The 18,220-nt window shown below is 44.7% G+C and overlaps 1 protein-coding gene and 1 non-coding gene across 2 annotated transcripts in view; both read left to right on the top strand.

Annotated features, from left to right (window-relative positions):
• The window catches only part of LOC125941049 (acyl-coenzyme A thioesterase 13-like), a 149,661-nt gene that overhangs the window by 99,046 nt on the left and 32,395 nt on the right, over positions 1–18,220 (top strand). The window lies entirely within an intron of this gene.
• On the top strand, positions 2,498–2,569 carry Trnat-cgu (transfer RNA threonine (anticodon CGU)). The gene has a single exon. It is a non-coding gene; the product is annotated as a tRNA-Thr (tRNA).

Here is an 18,220-nt window from a genome sequence, read left to right as displayed (position 1 = left end):
CAGGGTGGTTAACCACCCCGTTTCGATGGGGATGCCAATAAACCAGCATCATCATCATCAACAGCATCGCACATGCCACGGGTCAAGGAATGTGACATGTGCGCCATGTAGTCTGGATGCTTGTCTTTACTCTTCGGTACACTTTACGGCGCCTCTTCGCAAAGTACGAACCTCTGCTGCGAATCGTAGAGCTACTCGCGCGGCTGCAATCAGGCAACGTCAGGCTCAGCAGACCGCTGTGCAGAGCCCGACGTGTTACGGCTCAAGCCACAGCTCGCTGTTGACGCCAGGTGGACAGTTCAAATTGTTCTCGTGAAGACGACGCGAAGAGACTTCGCCGCGAAGACCCTTCGCCGCGAAGACCCTGTGTGTGCTGGGCGCAGAAAATTAAACTCCCATGAAGCCGTTTCTGCAGCTTACGCCGTGACTGTGCTGCGTGTGCTGCGCAGGCCTGGGACTGTGCTGCGTGTGCTGCGCAGGCCTGGGACTTTTTTTGTACAGTTTCTTATTTAATACATTTGTGTGGTTTGCAAATGTCTACTTATGTGCCCATTCATTTTTCCATATCTATTTTCCTTTAGTTAAAAGCTCCAGTTCCTTAACGCGTTTCTAGCGCTGCCTTTTGTTGTCCTTTTAAGCTTTTCAAATGCGTTTATATATAGGAGGGCACAGTGAACCCGTGAGCTATGGCAATTCATTCGATATACTTTACTATGTAACATGCCAGTGAATAAAAAGTGCTGTATAAGGCGCTAAAGCAGCTGCCGTGATAGCCTCTCAATTATTTCAGATTCACTGAATTCAATTTCTCCTTTACCTCAAGTTTGAAGAGGGTCTATTCCCCTGGTTTACTTGTACAATGTATTGCGCATTTTACGGAAATAAATTATTGTATATATATATATATATATATTGTTACGCTGGGGTGCGTTTATTTAAATATAAATCGATGAAAAGGGGCAAAGGGTTGCCGCACCGACACCGAGCCGCTCCAAGGACAAGCGCACTTCGTTCTCCTCTTCTTCCGTCCTTCCGTAGCTTTAGCGTAACTATATATATATATATATATATATATATATATATATATAGATATATCCTGATCACGAGAAAGAAATTTACAGAAGAATAAAATTGGGTTGGAGTGCATACAGCAGGCATTGCCAAATCCAGACTGGGAGCTTAACACTGTCGCGGAAAAGAAAAGTGTACAATCATTGCATTCTACCGGTGCTAACATATGGGGGAGAAACTTGGAGGTTAACAAAGAAGCTCGAGAACAAGTTAAGGACCGTACAAAGAGCGATGGAACGAAAAATCTTAGGTCTAACATTAAGAGACCGGAAGAGAGCGGTGTGGATCAGAGAACAAACAGGGATAGCCCATATTCTAGTTGACATTAGGCGGAAGAAATGGAGCTGGGCAGGCCATGTAATGCGTAGGATGGATAACCGGTGGACCATTAGGGTTACAGAATGGATACCGAGAGAAGGGAGGCGCAGTCGAGGTCGGCAGAAAACCAGATGGGTTGACGAAGTTACGAAATTTGCAGGCGCAAGTTGGAATACGCTAGCGCAAGACAGGGGTAATTGGAGATCGCAGGGAGAGGCCTTCGTCCTGCAGTGGACATAAATATAGGCTGATGATATATATATATATATATATATATATATATATATATATATATAGATATGGGAAAATCAGAAGCACAAATTCACGGTTATCTTAGGTTTATTATTTTCCCAAAAGTTTCGGTCGGTGGACCGACCTTTTTCAAGGGATACAGGAAAATCTTGCAACAGTCTTTTTATATCTTTTTATATCTAAAGACATAAAAAGACTGTTGCAAGATTTTCCTGTATCCCTTGAAAAAGGTCGGTCCACCGACCGAAACTGTTGGGAAAATAATAAACCTAAGATAACCGCGAAGTTGTGCTTCTGATTTTCCTAAATACGCTTGGCCCATTGAAAAATCCAGTTACTACTATATATATATATATATATATATATAGGAAGAGAAGAAAGGTAACCGAGGGACCCGATTTTATTTATCATATCATAAGAAGCCAACAAACATTGACACCATGAACAACATAGGGTAAATTTCTTGCACCCACTAATTGAATTAAAGAAATGATAAATTAGTGGAAATGAAAACGGATGAAAAAACAACTGTCCGCAGGTGGGGAACGAACCCACGTCTTCGCATTACGCGTGTGATACTCTCACCATTGAGCTACCGCGGAACCGTTTTCCCATCCGCTTTTTAGGGTATTTATGTTTTACAACTAGAACTCTGGGAGTGTTAGCCAGCGCCACCACTCACAAGCCTAGGGGAGGATGTGCAACACCCTTTCTGACGCAGGCGTCACAAGCACGTGATCTTTTTTGGGTGATGGCAACTTGTGAATAAACCCACAGTGGTGGCGCTGGCTAACACTCCCAGAGTTAGTTCTAGTTGTAAAACATAAATACCCTTGAAAGCGGATGGGAAAACGGTTCCGCGGTAGCTCAATGGTGAGAGCATCGCACGCGTAATGCGAAGACGTGGGTTCGTTCCCCACCTGCGGACAGTTGTTTTTTCATCCGTTTTCATTTCCATTAATTTATGATTTCTTTAATTAAATTAGTGTGTGCAAGAAATTTCCCCTATGTTGTTCTTGGTGTCAATGTTTGTTGGCTTCTTATGATATGATTATATATATATATATATATATATATATATATATTACGTACTTTATTAATTATTACGAAACATTTTCTGATATTTCTCTGCTGGAGCGCTCCACTGGGAGCAATCATCATTTGTATTGCGCAAGCAATTGTGCTTCGTAAGCATTCAGTGAGGCACCTAGTAGTCTGCATATGTGCGCTCTGACGAAATCTTCAAGTAGAATTTCGTTGAAGATAGCGGCGGTCGGCGCCTCTTTCTTTGTTATCGCATCTCGAGTGCTTCAATTACTCATTGAGCCTACATTAAATAGCCCAGTATGACGGTGGGCATCCCATCACGTAGAAACGAGGGCTCGTCTGTACTGAAAATAAGAAACGCTAACGACCTCGATAAGATGACCGCAGAAGCAAGAGGAACTGCTGGAGATTAAACACGGTTGACAGATTGACAGACGCCCAAATTGACAGACGCTCGCAAGTTTCATGAGCACTGTTAGAGCAACGCCTATAGCGAGGATTATCATGATAGCCATTCCTTGAATAGTTTACTTCGGGATGCGCGCAGGCGCATCAAGGTCTTTCATCTAAACACATGCAGCATACGCAACGAGACATATATGATCCGTGATATTGACACGTATACATGTTTATCTTTCACCGGTGGCCGCTTTCCACCGGCTAACCAATGTTAAACGTTATCGCTCGGCGCAGATCGCGCCTGCATCGGAAGCTTCTCGAACGTTATCGATGCTTCTATCCGTCGTCTGTGGTCACCGACGCTCATGTAATCTGATTGTTTGAGCGACGCGAATTGTCTAGAACTTTCTGCAAGACACGCGGGCACCAGGGATTAATCTGGAACCTTCGATGACTCACGTATAAAAGCCGACGCGTTTCGCCGCAGATCAGATTTTCGACGATCGCCGACTGTGTTCGCCGCTATCGTTGTGCTTTGAGTGTAGCTTGCTTTTGTTGGTACAGGTTCGCCCAATAAACAACCGGTCTCGTCATACACAGTTTTACGACTGTTTACTTAAGCGTCACTACTACGCGACAATATCTGTAGCTCCTTTTAATTTAGTTTGGACTTACGGTTGTTCTCTGAAACGAGGCTACACTCTAAAAACAGTTGCACCATTTGGGGCGTATTTTTGCCACAGAACAATAATCGTCATCTGACTTGCGTGGCTTTCCCTTCTTTAACGCTGTGCGCCCGGCACTTCTCGGTCACGAACGGCAAGAGCGTTATCAGCGTGAAACAGCGTTCACGACAGGAAAGTAGCAAGCGCAGAGTTTTCAAGATAGGAAACGCTCGCAAGACAGATGACGATTATTGTTGTGTGGCAAAAATGCACCCCAAAGGGTGCAACTGTTTTTAGAGTGTATCTGTAGGCAAAGATAGACCATACTTTGAAAACTATAATTATACAGTGGCCTAGTGCGTCCTTTATGAAGCGGAGGTGGTGTGGCTATTTACGTTAAGCAGTCACTAAAACATGAAGTTATCTCCCAATATCCCACTATAACGAGATTGTAGAGTGTCTCATGACACGCCTAGTAAAAGCATTTGCTGCGGTCGTTTATAGACCACCTGTTGAGAGTAAAACTGGGTTTGCTAAGTTCATGCAGGACGTGCTGGAATACTTGTGTCACACTGACTTCCCATTTGTGGTAATGGGTGACGTAAATATCGATATGTTATCTCAGGATGCATCGTCACATCAGTTTACACTACCAGCGAATTGTTTTGCTTGCAAAAACGTAATTTCTAAGGCAACCCGTGTCACTGCACAGACTGCGACGTTGCTTGATATCTGTTTGACCAACATACATCCGCCGCATTGCGTTGCTGGAGTTCCGCCGCCGCCGGGGCAGAAGAAAGATATTAGTTCCGAGATATTAATTTTCAAAGTATCCGAGGAGATGCATTGGTGTTCCAGTTACTTTTGTGCTTCACATCATAAAACAGCGTTTCCCTCAAAAAGTTAACTGGAAAGCCGATGCATTTTGTCGGACACTTTGAAAATTAATATCTCGAAACTCGTTCAGTCCTGAGAATTCGTTCCAAATGGATACGCCTTGCGAACTCAGCGGCTATAATTCGTAGATTGAAAGATGTGCCGTAAAATAATTAATGAAAACGTTAATTAGCGTAATTATGTTAATTATTCAATGAGGCGTTTTGATTTCTCGTGGAAGTAATGGCCGCCTCAACGAGCAGTTTAGATCAAGGATTATAATTGTGCGAACTGCACACAGGCAATGTTTTTTTAAATTGGCGCAGCTAAAAAGAGACACCCTGTATAAGAAAGTGCACTTAGTCAAGAAAGTTGGCCTTCATGCGCCTTATTTGTTTTAAATCCTCTTTGATGAATAATGAGAGGGAGAAAGAGTGTGGCGACGGCGTCTGTGCACGTGGCCTGCGCTTCGGTGATTATAACGCCACGAAGCGTCGGAGGTGCCGGCGCGGCTGCAGCAGTGGTTGCGGCAGATGCGTGGGAGGTGCGGTGACCGCGGCGGCGCTTGTGTCGACGTAGTGCGGTGCCGCATGAAAAAGAAAATGCATGATTTAATAATGTATGCAGCCCATGTGTGCAGCCTAAACAGCTTCTACGGTAATACGTCTTCATATGAATGTTGCGGACCCATGAATTTTTATTTATAGTGGGTGATTCGGTGCATCTCATTTGTAGTTTTGCATATTCTATACCCATGATGCTGATGTTGCGTTTAGTGTGATATAATGTATTCATCGCCTACCTTTAATGTAAGACACCAGGCATTGTTATTATGTTTCTATTAGATCTGTATTCATACTTTCTCTGAGATTATTCTGTGGTTTATATTAGGCACAATTTCTTAATTTCAGGTGTTAGGTGCATCTTCGCATTGCTGTATTTGCCTCTCCCTCCTTTGCTTTTTTTTTACCACGGCCCTCAGCATCCCGAATGTCGGAATAACGTTTGATTTCATTTGACTCGGACTACTGTTCTCGTACGACAAATTTTTTTCTAGTTCTTTGTTTTCCAGCAACATTACCCTTACGCGATAGATATGTTTGTGCAAAAAAAGATGTGGCGCGTTCACGATGTGGCAGAGAAGCGGCTTTATGAAACTTCTGCGTGCGTAAAGAATGCGTGAAGCATAGAAGAAAGCTTCCGTGCTTTGCGACTACACACTTGATCTTCTATTATCTATACATCCGCTGCACCACAGTGCCCGATATGTTCAAAGATAGTGTTGCGCCATAGTTATTGTCACCTTGCCAAAGCCGACGACGAAGCATAGAAAGGTAGACAATTCAATAATGCATTAGAGTATACAGCCCCAGTATAAAGTTTACGGTTCAGATAAAAACATCAAAATGCAGAGCATTTCTGCACCTTAGTTATGCCTGCAAACAGCAATGGTGTCCAACCTATTAAACAAAAAATTATTTAAAAGGCCACCCAAAAGAAACATGCACTATTATAGATTAGACTTTTCAAGTGTTCCTTCAAAGCTCCATTGCCGCTGTTTTTGCTGGAAAAAGTTGGATACCAGCCGAATAAACAGAGAGGTCTAATTTGAATATTTATTAATATGTACGTATTTTAAGTATTATGAATATTATGTACGTCATTTTGACGTCACGAATTTGAAAGTAATATTTGGGCTGTCGATCTTTAGCACCATTCTATAATACTACTTGGAATACAATGCCATCCACGTTTTTAAATACATTGTTAAGGAGTACGGAGTAGATATTGTGGAAATTCATGAATGACGTGACGGCTGGCTGATGTGGAATTTGTTCTTCGCAACTTTCAGTTGGGCACTTTTCATTTTTGAATGTTTTGCGGTCTACGAAACCTGTCCTCCTGTTTTTCTTTCTTTCATGTAAAACGGTAACTGACCGATAGAGCTGAACATAATTATTTTGTAGTTTTTATTTTACAGAACTATCATATACCATAGTGTAACGTATACAGATCCCGTCTGGCAGTACCTCATCTATACCACATAGGCAATAAAAAATGTCGCAGTTTCGCCCGAAAGGCGAAGCATCAATTGCGATAGCAAATTGGTAGAGAGCTATTCGGAGTAGGGATAGTATATTTATCGGCTGCATAAACTTGGATACATTTGGACTAACTGAATTAACAAGCGTGAGGTCAGCGCGCACAAGCAAACAAGAATAGATCACACCGAATGACCGCAGACAACGACTGTCAAAACGCTGGCAGCAAGCGCAGCCGCCGCAGCGGGCGAATTGTTCGCGCGGTCAATCGCTTCAACGTAAACTGAGCGGCGAATGCACAGCGCATACAAAGGTCAGAGCCGTGTGGAGATTAGAGACGGTGCGGGCGACCGCCAGCGCCGGGCAAAGTGCAGAGGAGTTGTGCAGAGGAGAAGTTGTTGGCAGAGAAGAAGCTGCCCCCCCCCCCCCCCCTCCCTCCCGCGCTGCCTTCCCGCATTCTTGCTTTCGCGTGGGAGATTGAGTGGCCAATTCCCCTTGCGCCTGGTTGCAAGATAAGCATTTGGTGAAGCAGCACAGCGTCGCCCCGCCTCCCTCCCTCCTCCCATACCCCCATGGCCTTTCGCGCGACGGTCGCGTTTGCTTTCCGCCGTGCGTTCGCTCTCCGTGATAGCGCGCGTCCCCCGCACGCTTTCACTCGCGCATACGGCGCGCGGCGAAGGTTTTATCAACCTTGGAATCTATACGGAACCTCAGGGCGACGGCGACGACGGCAAAAATCCGGTTGAAGTGCCCATATAATTGCTATCGCAATAAAAAAATATATTGATCAAGTTCTTTATGTCTACTGGCACTACGTTTGCACTCAACAGAAGAAACTACTGCAGGTTCGGGTTCGTAATGTATGGTTAATTTTATGTTGTATTGTTGTAATGGAAAAATTATTGCTAGGTTACAGGAATACGACCGTTTTGCTTAACCATCTGCGATTAGCTCTGCGAAGCAAGCATGTTGCGTTCAGTGTGGTTCCGTATTTTATTTCTTCGCTGCAATAAACTCACGATTTCTTTATCTTCTTTCTGGGGTTTTACGTGCCAAAACCAGTTCTGATTATGAGGCACGCCATAGTAGAGGGCTCCGGATTAATTTTGACCACCTGGGGTTCTTTAACGTGCACTACAACGCAAGCACACGGGCGTTTTTGCATTTCGCCTCCATCGAAATGCGACCGCCGGGGCCGGGATTCGATACCGCGACCTCGTGCTCAGCAGCGCAACGCCTTAGCTGACTGAGCCACCCCGACGGGTGATTTCTTTATCATTCGTAATACCATATTAAAGATTTCATGTTGAAAATAGTCGAATATGAAGATTGACTTATAAATGCACGAGAAAGTGTTTACAACACTTCTTTGCTTTCTCTTATTTCTACACATCTGTTATTTCTTTTCTTGCTTCGCCGACGTTGGCCATCCTATTTCACGTTATGTTTTTTTTTTCCTTTTTTATCATTCTTATTTATATCTGTTTTTCTCGAAATATGATCCGATTCTTGAACTATTCCCAGTGCAGTGGGTGCGAGTCATTTTTTAGGCAATTGCTAACATCACCATTCCGAGAGGACCACGGGCCAGGTGCCATCTCGTGGTCCGCGCAAGTCCATGCTCCGAACAGAACGGCTCCTTTGTCGGCCAACGGTCCTCGTTCGGGTTGAGTACTGGTCAATATTGTGTTTCCATTTTTCTATTCATTCGCCCATCATTCAGCCCTTCTTTTGCTGTACGTTTCTTATCGAGGTAGTCGGGTTCGCTGCTCTTTTTTCGTTCTTTTTAAGGGGTGACCGCCACCGCAAATGATTTGCCTTCCAACCTGATACTTTGTTTTCGAGCTTCGTGTTATTTTTACTTACTATATATTTTCGTGCGCTGACTTCAAGCGTACACCTGCGACCTTTGCGCGCCCTAATGCAAGTACTATTCTCACGCAGAACATGAAGGTGGAGCAGCTGCGGGCTTCTCAAGATGGCCGCTACGTTCTCCTACCCGGAACATCGCCGAGAACCACCAATTCAGCGAAGGCGGGATTGCGTACGGCGCAGCAGACGAGATCAGCTCCGAAGCATCCCAGAACTACATTTGCTCTGCGAACGCGGTGAGCTACTTTGCTTCTTTACATGAGGCTCATGCGAAAGGGGTAGTTAGCTTTGCTTGGTAAACACTGAGCCATATACAGCGCGATGCCTGCACTGTAGCGTCGGCGTATACGGCTACGTTGCTTGCGCCGTGCGAAACTCTATCTTCGCACAATGCAGGGAACGTGTGCTGCCGTCTACTTTGACGTGTCTGGCGCCGAGTCACGCGAAAGTCTCGCGAAGGAGATATTACCCCCTAATAGCTTGAGAAAGTGATAGCGTGTGAGTAGCGCTTTAATACTTGCTGTGCCATGACCAGTCCGCAGAACGGCCGGTGTGAAGCGCCCGTCTCGTATACGTCTCGTATGTGCCAGGGGCACTATCCGCCTGCGGCCAGTAAAAAAAAAAAAAAAAAGAAAGGCATATTGAGAGTGGCATGCTCGTGGAAGTGACTGACCATGCGTCAGCGCTGGTATTTTTATAATTAGCCATAGCGAAAAAAAAAATGGATATAGAGGCGAAATACGTCTGCAAGTGTGCGGCTACGTTGTCGCAAGTTTTAAAACCGGCTTGCAGCAGCATTTCTCTTCACTGCGAACTTGTTCCTGAATTTGTTTCAGTGTGTTTTTCCGTGGCTTAGAGTGAACACGGGAAGTATCAAAGCGAAAGAGAAAGATTTCCAACAAGCTATGCAAGAAGAATAATTGCCTGCTCGGAACAGAGTTAAATCGACACCAAAAGAGACTGTCCCTTCACCAGCAACAAACAAAACGCGCCGCCGTTATTTTAGGTGCATCATTACGAGCGGCAGTCTCTTCTTATTGTTGATGTGTGTTAACGCCTTCGTTGTCAAGAGAAAAAGGCCCCAAGAACTTTTGTGCAATGTAATGTATAATTTGTCGTAGCGACGTGTACATCTTTGGTAATCACGGACACTAGACCGCAGGTGAGGCAGAATTTTACCATTTGGGTTTTCTCGTATGCTTGCTTTTGGTATTAACATTAACCACTGATTTCACGAGCTGATTGACCACAAGCATCGGAGCTACCAACTCCAGTGCTCGTAGTGTAGAGGCATCTCGATGTTGTAACGAGGCTTGCGGTGTTTGGCTTCTGAACAATGTGCGCATTCGGGTTGCTGCATCTCATGAGGCAAAAGGCGCCGGAAGTGCAGCCTTCGTCGACCTGCGTTGCTCCTCAGCTTTTACGGTTCTGCTGTCTGTGCACGCTCTGTTTCTCGAACATATTTCTAAGGCCTGTTTAGACATCATTCTTTTGCAGCCCCATGCGGAAGATTTCCGCATATTTCTCCTTGCTACCATGACTGCCCAAAGACGGTTTTATGTATGACAGGAAAATGGTGGCGTGTAGCCCGAGCTCGGCGTGTAGCCCGAGCTGTTCCGTTCGGGATCAGGCCTAAGATAAAGGGGTGGCGGGCCGGGCCGGGCCGGGCGGGTAACGTAGATTATTTCCGGGCCCGGGCCGGGCCCGGGTTTTGCCATAAAAGTTCTAATCGGGCTCGGGCGGGCAGCTCAACGTAAAAACGGGCCCGGCCCATGCCCGGGCTGAAAAAATCGGCCCGTGCAGTGCTCACGTAGAGACTACGGGTGATTTTCTGAATCTGATTGCCAACTACATGGAGAATTTTCTTTCACGCATGTTTTCTTTGTTGGTTCTTTTTTTTTTTACAGAGGCACCCATGGTTCCGCTAAAGCGTCTGCTTTTTCCTGTGGCAATCTTCGTCGTCGTAACGAATGTCAGCGGTCTTAAAATTGACGACACGTACGGAGGATACGTTGACGTGCTTGTTGGTATCCATCCGGACGTCCCAGCAAACGAAACAATCATCGATAACCTAAAGGTATGGGCGATAATATTAAATAAATTTACAATAATGAATGAAAAAAGCCTAAATGTGTACGCGGCATATACGTATACACCTCATTGCACCGCCAATGGCAAAGTGCTCGCATTTGTCTTGTTGAGATCTTCGACCTAGTCAGTTCGTCTGTTTAGGTTTAGTGCTGCACAGAATTTTGTGTTATCAAATTATTCACTTTAGAGTTAACTTCCTGTCGTCCCTTTACAACAGCCCATGACGAAGTGATCAACAACGTGGCAGACTTGTTCGACCATTGCAGATTCACAGCTAATTTCATCTGAAGCTCTTTCTTTCCAACAATTTTAATATAATATTAGAGCATAAGCTTTACTACGCCATGCCCCGCAAGGTCATTCATCATGTCGTAGTGACCTTGAGCCGCCGTATAGCGAGCCTCCACAACGCAAGTGTGGCAGCTGTGACGTCACGCCACGTGATCTGCTGTGGATAGGCGTCATAGCTGCGCTTGCTCAGAGCCTCGCCGCTGCGGTACCACGTGACTAGGCGAGGGTTTAAAGACGGCTTCGCCGGCGCTTGGTCGCTCAGTCTTGCCATGGCTGGCGCGCCGACTGGTCCGTCTTTGAGTGCGCTTCAGCGCAAGCGACAGGCTGAATCCAATCAATCAGTAGATATAGCTAGACGGCCAGACTGCGAAATCTCAAGCAAAGGCAAACTTAGATTCTCAAACGCCGGAGCAAAGGGCCAGGCTATAGCATGTTATAGAGCAGGTTACCAAGCGGGAAAGCGTGCATTAATGAAACACTGCGTGCATAGTGTTTGCAAAACCAAGCCAAACAGACCTTTCGCTTGTGATAACCAGGTTTACAAGAGTTGAATCTCAGCCAATTTTTTATATCGCTACGAATACTGCATGCATATGACCTATAACGTGACAAACATTGATACAATATCTATAGTTGGGTCCCAATTTCGTTATCCCAAGACACATGTGACCTATGTTTGAGTATAACGCTTCTTACGATGTTTCAAGCATCGCAAAAAGGTATTTTACTGCAAAGGGTTCAATTTACCCACAGAGTTACAAATACGCACTACCACTAACCACAACTCAGACGTAGATTTCAACCAAACGAAATTACTGCGCGTTGCTCTTGGTTGTCCATAGAGTCCGCGAACCTGCTGCGCAGTTCGCTTAGTACCCTATAAAAACGAGAATTCGCTATTTATCTGCAAAGATTGTAATTCACCAACAATGTTTAAATCACACCGCATACCATATCTACCATTTCTCTAACTTACTCCTACATTCCTCAATTTACTCAAATGGGATCCCGTTGTCACGTGCAGTTCGCATAGGACACATTGGGCATATCAACTGTATAAGTCGTACTTACTGGCGAAATAGTAATAAATCCAAACAATTAAAGCTTTGCGGGCCACAAGTTCTAAAGTGCCGCCCTCTCCCAGCCTCTCTTTATTTTCACAAGTTCGAATTCTGTTCCATATCCCGGCCACGGCGGCGGCATTTCGACGGGGTGAAATGCCGCCCCGTCATAATGCCTCATAATCAGATCGTGGTTTTGGTACGTAATACCCTATAACTTTTTTATGCGTTAGCCTAAGTGGCTCATAAGTGAAATCGGTGATGGGTAGTGTGCAGCCGCGAAGGAAGCGGAGGAGGAAGGCACCTGAAGGTGGCGAATTGCGCCCCGGGAAAGTAGGAAGGAGCGTGCTGAGCGCGCGCCTCAATGCAACGCCACCTAGAAGGAAATGTAGGTGGCGTTGAGAAAAGCAGGGAACGAGCAAAGAGGCGAAGCTTCGCCGAGGAGGAGGCTAGGCGGACGCGTGCAGGGTTTACCTTCTCTGGCAGTTCCTACGGGTGCTGTGCGTGAGATGGACGTACCGGGTTCGTCTCGTGATCCCGCCGTATGCTATATATGTGCGAGTGAAAGCTTGCGACTGTGAACCGCTTTTACGAAGAGAAACATCACTAACTTTTAAAAATTCTTTTCCAGTCATTATTCTTCCCTCACTGCCGCGAATCCTGACTCACATTTATATTGACTCTGAGCGCTTGAATTTTTAAAATTTTAAATGTTATAGCTTTACGCTGAATTCTTTCTAATGCAGCAATGTTAGTTTTGGTGTAAGGGGCCCATACTATGCATGCATACTCAAGTTTGGTGCTAATAGCGATGTGTAGGCTAAACGTTTAGCTTCAGCGGGAGCTTGTTTTAGTTTATGACGTTGAAGACAAAGTTTACGAAACGCTCGTAATGTTCGTAATGTGAGCGTTCCGGTGTATGCTATTTGTTATTTGTGAGGCCAAGTGGTACAGATCCTAGGGCATAAGGAACAGATAGACAATTTTTTTAGGTATTTTCATCCCACTGTCTTGTCAGCATTGAGTTCCATATTCCAACGGCAGCACCAAGAAGGGAGATATTGAACGTTATTTTTCAGGGTTATCTGATCACCGCGGCCGGTTACTTCACCAAACCGCGCACAATCATCAGCGAATAATTTTATTTGAACGGTTTCAGGGAGTAAGCTGGTAATTTCATTATTATACGTATATTAAAAACCATAAAGGCCCTTGAATGCTACCCTGAGGAACACCTGAGGTAATTGGGAGCTCACAGGATTGGTTAAGTGTCAATACTTGACAACTGTTTTCGGTTCGTGAGGTACGCTGAAACCCAATTAATAATGAAACAAGAAGGGTTATTTAATCGAAGCTTTTTTCAATGAATTTCGAGTGCGCAACAAGGTTAAATGCTTTCCTGGAGTCTAAGAATATTACATCTACCTGGCCGAATTTGTTTAAAATATTCGCAAAAGAATGGATAACCAATGATAATTGGAGGACAGTGGAAAAACCTTTTCGAAAATCATGCTGCGTAGGTGAAAGAACACTGTTATCATTTAAGAATTTAGTAATTAAGTTAGCTATGATGTGTTCTAGCATCTTACAGCATGACTATGTTAGCGATATTGGGGGATAGTAACTTATCAGTTTTACATCCCCTTTCTTCGGCAATTCCACTGCACGTGCGAGCTGCACGTGCAGTGGGCAAGATATGGTTAAAGTACCGCTGTCAAGCATGCCCAATAGACGAGCTCAAGGTAGCTTGAGCGTTTTGGATTTTTGTTCTAGAGGCGTTCTTTCGACTCCAGCGTTTTATCTTTCTTTTCAAGTGAATGACTTATCGCGTCACCCAAGGAATAACTTTCGCTGTTTTCTTTGTGTTGCTTGGTACAAAATGTTGAATACAGTAGGTGCAAAGTTCCTTGAACCATTGCCAAAGTTCTATAACATTGCTTCCTTGAAAGCGGCTGTGGTGAGACTGAGGTGGCACGCGAAAAGTCCTTCACTGAAACACCTTTCGTTTTACTCGGATTGCATTTTTTCCAAACATGAAAATCACACCATTTCATGATCAGATGCGCCGCGTTCAACCGACACTGAAAATGTTTTCGACTGTTCTACTCGCAAGCACATGATAAAGTACTGATGACAACGAACCATGCACGCGCTTGGGTAAATATACAACTTGTTGTAAATTATGGCGCAAGATTATATCATGCATACAGCGGAAATGGGAAGCAAGTTCTGCACTAGAAGAAATATCTTCCCAGTTAACTCCTGAAAGAATAAAGTGTCCTATTAAATTTTTTTTGTGCACGAATGACGTGATCTGCGCACGCAAATCACCGAGTAATTGGAACGATGAGCCAGGCGCTCGATAAACGACAAACAACAGGAAAGATTGTCTCCACCTAGAAACCTTTACGCTAATAGTTTCTATTTTGCCAACCTGACGCAAGAGAGTGACTTGCAAATTTCACTTTACAAGCACAGCCACCCCGCGTTCTCTCGTTGATCTATCGCGACGAAAAAGACGATAACAAGGTGGGAACACGTCTTCATCATTGATTGCGCTTTGTAGCCAGGTTTCTGTTAAAATAACCACGTGCGGACTATAGCCCATGATAACAGCCTCGAGTTGATCAGATTTGTTGGATTAGAATGTGTTTTCCGTCATTCCCAATGAAAAGGTTGCAATCTAATGAAGTTTCTCGTTAATTAAAGCTACTTTCCTTTTTTGCTCCCTTTATATTAAAGCACTCTCCCACAGAAGTTTCTTTCCTGAGCGTGTTTAGCGAGTAGCCATTTTGTGCGAATGTATCTGTGCTTTTCAATTTGTAAGCATTATTCATGAAAGAGCGTAAGATTGGGCGAGTTGGTATTCCATGTCTTGTACTTAATAGCGCATAAAAAGGGGACGAGGCACAGATAGACGACGCGGACACAGCGCTGTGTCCGCGTCGTCCATCTGTGCTTCGTCCCCTTTTTATGCGCTATTAAGTACAAGACATTATTCATGATTTGACGTTTTTCTTCGTAATCTTGAACGTACAAGATGACTGGTCATGATTTACCAGGCCGACCAAGGTGATAAATTCTGCCAACTGACTTGCATGCGATTGCAAGCCTAGTGCAAAAAAAAAGTCAGTAAAAACTTTGCGGCGCAGCGCTGCCTCTGTCTCGTCTTTATCCCGTGATACCCTAAAAAGACCACTAAATTTGAGCGTCTACTCCTGTCCTCCAAATCATTAATCTTGGCCTCCAAGGATTTTACCGTGCGTTCAAGGCTGTCCACGCATGCAGTTTCTTTTTCGATTGCTGAGAAATTAGCACGCCAGTCCACGAGACGTTTTTCCATGTTTCTTTGATTATTGCGGAGTGCTGTAACATCTTCGGCTAGCTTATTCTGACCCAAAAGTATTTTTTCCAGCAATTCACGAGTACTAGTCATCTGCGTCAGGGCCGAGATTTACCTCAACGTCTCCGCACAAGAGAAGCAAGCACATACAGTATACACATCATACGCGATTGAGACAGTGCTGCGGGCACTTTAAGACCAGAAGACTTCGACAATTGCTCTTTAAGGAGCTGTAGTAAGGACTAACCTGCACAAGGCAGACGAATGGACGATTAGACCACATGCTTGTTCCTGGTCCACCATGCCCACTGATGTGGAATGCCTGAAGCTCTCGCTTTATAGCCCAATGCGGTGAAGTCACGTGAAGTGAAGATGGCGCTTTTGGAATGCCGCGAGTCAGCGTGCATGTGGCACCAGGAAGGTGAGGCACCGAGCACTGCGTTGGTGACGCAGCTGTAGATTGCGGTTACGTGGTAGTGTTTTGAAGAATCTGATGATAGATCACTGTGGTGAAGTTTTTGTTTAGCTACGTCGGTCCGGCAAGTCCAAGAAAGCACTTGCGCGAGGCGAAGAATGGCCCCTTAGGCCACATACTCCTTCCTGGTCCGCCTTGCGCACTCAAGCGGAATGCCTGAAGCTCTTGCATCATAGCCCGATGCAGTGAAGTCACGTGAAGGGAAAATGGCGTTGCTGGAATGCCACGAGTCAACGAGGATATGACGCCATGAAGGTGAGGCACACAGCAGTGTGACGTTCGTGACACAGCTGTAGATTGTGGTTGCGTGGTAGTGTTTTGAAGAATCTCATGATCGATCAGTCCGGTGAGCATTTCGTTTGGCTTCGTCGGTCCGGCAAGTCCAAAACCAAGCACCTGCACAAGGCAAAAGAATGGCTCATTAGACCACATGCTCGTTCCTGTTCCGCCGTGCCCTCTGATATGGTTGTTTTGGGGGGTAAAATTCGAGAATTTAATTTTTAGTTTTAACTTTCAACGTGTCAACATCGTTCCTCCTTGCATGACGTAACATCTGAGTAGTTAAAAATTGTAAATTGTAGTAAAGAGTTATAAATAAAATGCCTCTTATTTATTCCAATGTGAATGAAAATGTAGTTCAGCCAATTTTATTGCGCTTTCCATGTATCCAGAAATTTCTCGCATTGCCCTGCGGCTATCTATCGAGCTTCGCCGCAATGCACCTGCGTATTTGACTGGGAGCTATTTTAAAAATAGTTAAAAAGGCCACCTGAATTGCAGCAACTTTCAGTTAGCAACGTCGAGAGACAAACACCATTCTAATAACATCAGTATTTACGACACTTAGTTGTAACGACTTGGCTGCGATATACCGGAATTTGAATACTGACCAAAATTCCCTTTTAACGCAGCATACTTTACAAGCAAGTGCCGTAAATACGCATGGTAATAAAACCGCGCACCCTATCGATGTTGCTAACGAAGTTGTTGAACTGGCCTCCTGAAGTTTTTTTTTTTTTTTTTTTTTTTTTTAAATGCTGCCAATTGAGCTGCGTTGGTGCATTGCGGTGAAGTTCGACAAAGAACCGCAGAGGCAAAGAGCAATATTTTTGGACATGTACTATAAATAATTCATTGGTGCTACCTCTCCTCACAGAATATTTTTTTTTAGGTTCTTAGCTTTTGTCCGTGAAACATCACACTTCTCAAAGAACACATAGAGAAAGAGGCACAGAAGCTTAGACCGGATGTACATCTCTACGGTAGCAATACTTATGTCGTATGTTGGCTTAAAGCTAACGCTTCGATGGCTCAAATATGTGCGTCACACTGCAATTTAAAAAAAAAATATACTGAGTCAACCAGCTTCGAAATTAGTAATCTATATCAATTACAATTGCGTCGATGCTACGTGGAAAACTCGAAGGCCGTTGGAATGTTTCATTATCTAAACAGAAAACTGGTAGGGCGACCGTGCAATCTATTGTCTCTTCTCGCGGAGAAGTTTGTCCTCGAGAAAGGAGATGGCGCTTTCGGCGGTGCGCCATGCGTTTCCTCGTCGAAAGCACACGTATACGAAACCATTACCGCTTCTGCCCTGTTTCTGTGCGATCAAGCTGTCTGAAATGTAACTGGGTTTTCGAGCACGCGCTGTGCTCAATTCATGCTGCAAAATGTGTAGCAGTGAGTTCAAGATGTGTACAAAAGTTGGCTGCAAAAATAGTGACTGGCATATTGAGGAATGGAATGAGTATTTGTGGCCAAGTTCACGGACCATTGCTACATACGGACAGCCTCTGTTGCCGGCCCTTCTCGATGTAAGACTTTCCTCGTGGATAAAAAAAAGTTCACTTGCCCGTCAGCGTTGTATCGCTATCCTCCAATGAAAAGACTTCAACCCCGGAACCTCGGCAAGAGTGAGTACCGCTCGTTAAACAATGACAATGAGAGTAGCGCTCCTTCCTGGCATAGTAAGTTTCGCGCACGTTATCTACGCACATCGACCTCAAATCGCACGCAAGCTTACGTACATTGTACCGCCAACGTATTAGTAATATGTGAATGGGCGCACGATTGAGTCACTGCGCGAAAGCATGGTTGACAGCGACTACACCGACAGCTCACGAGTGGTCGACGCTGAATGTTTCGTGACGGTCCACAGGAGTAAGCGAGTTACTAGCGATAATACATCTTTGCTACAAGCTATTACGAAGTACAGTACAGCTACGTTTCAAGCCTTGTGTGCAGCCAGACTAAATCTATTGCAACTGAGCACATGCACCTGCGAGTGATTAGGCAGAAAATATTCACCGACGAACTTCACCGAGTCGGAAATGTGACAAACAACTGCTTCAAAGTATTTGCCAAATAAAGAACGAGGAGCAAAACACACGTATCTCGATTCAATTCATAAGCGG

This window comes from Dermacentor silvarum, chromosome 10, assembly GCF_013339745.2.
Source record: "Dermacentor silvarum isolate Dsil-2018 chromosome 10, BIME_Dsil_1.4, whole genome shotgun sequence".
Lineage (NCBI taxonomy): Eukaryota > Metazoa > Arthropoda > Arachnida > Ixodida > Ixodidae > Dermacentor > Dermacentor silvarum.
This window is presented reverse-complemented; position numbering and strand designations above follow the sequence as displayed.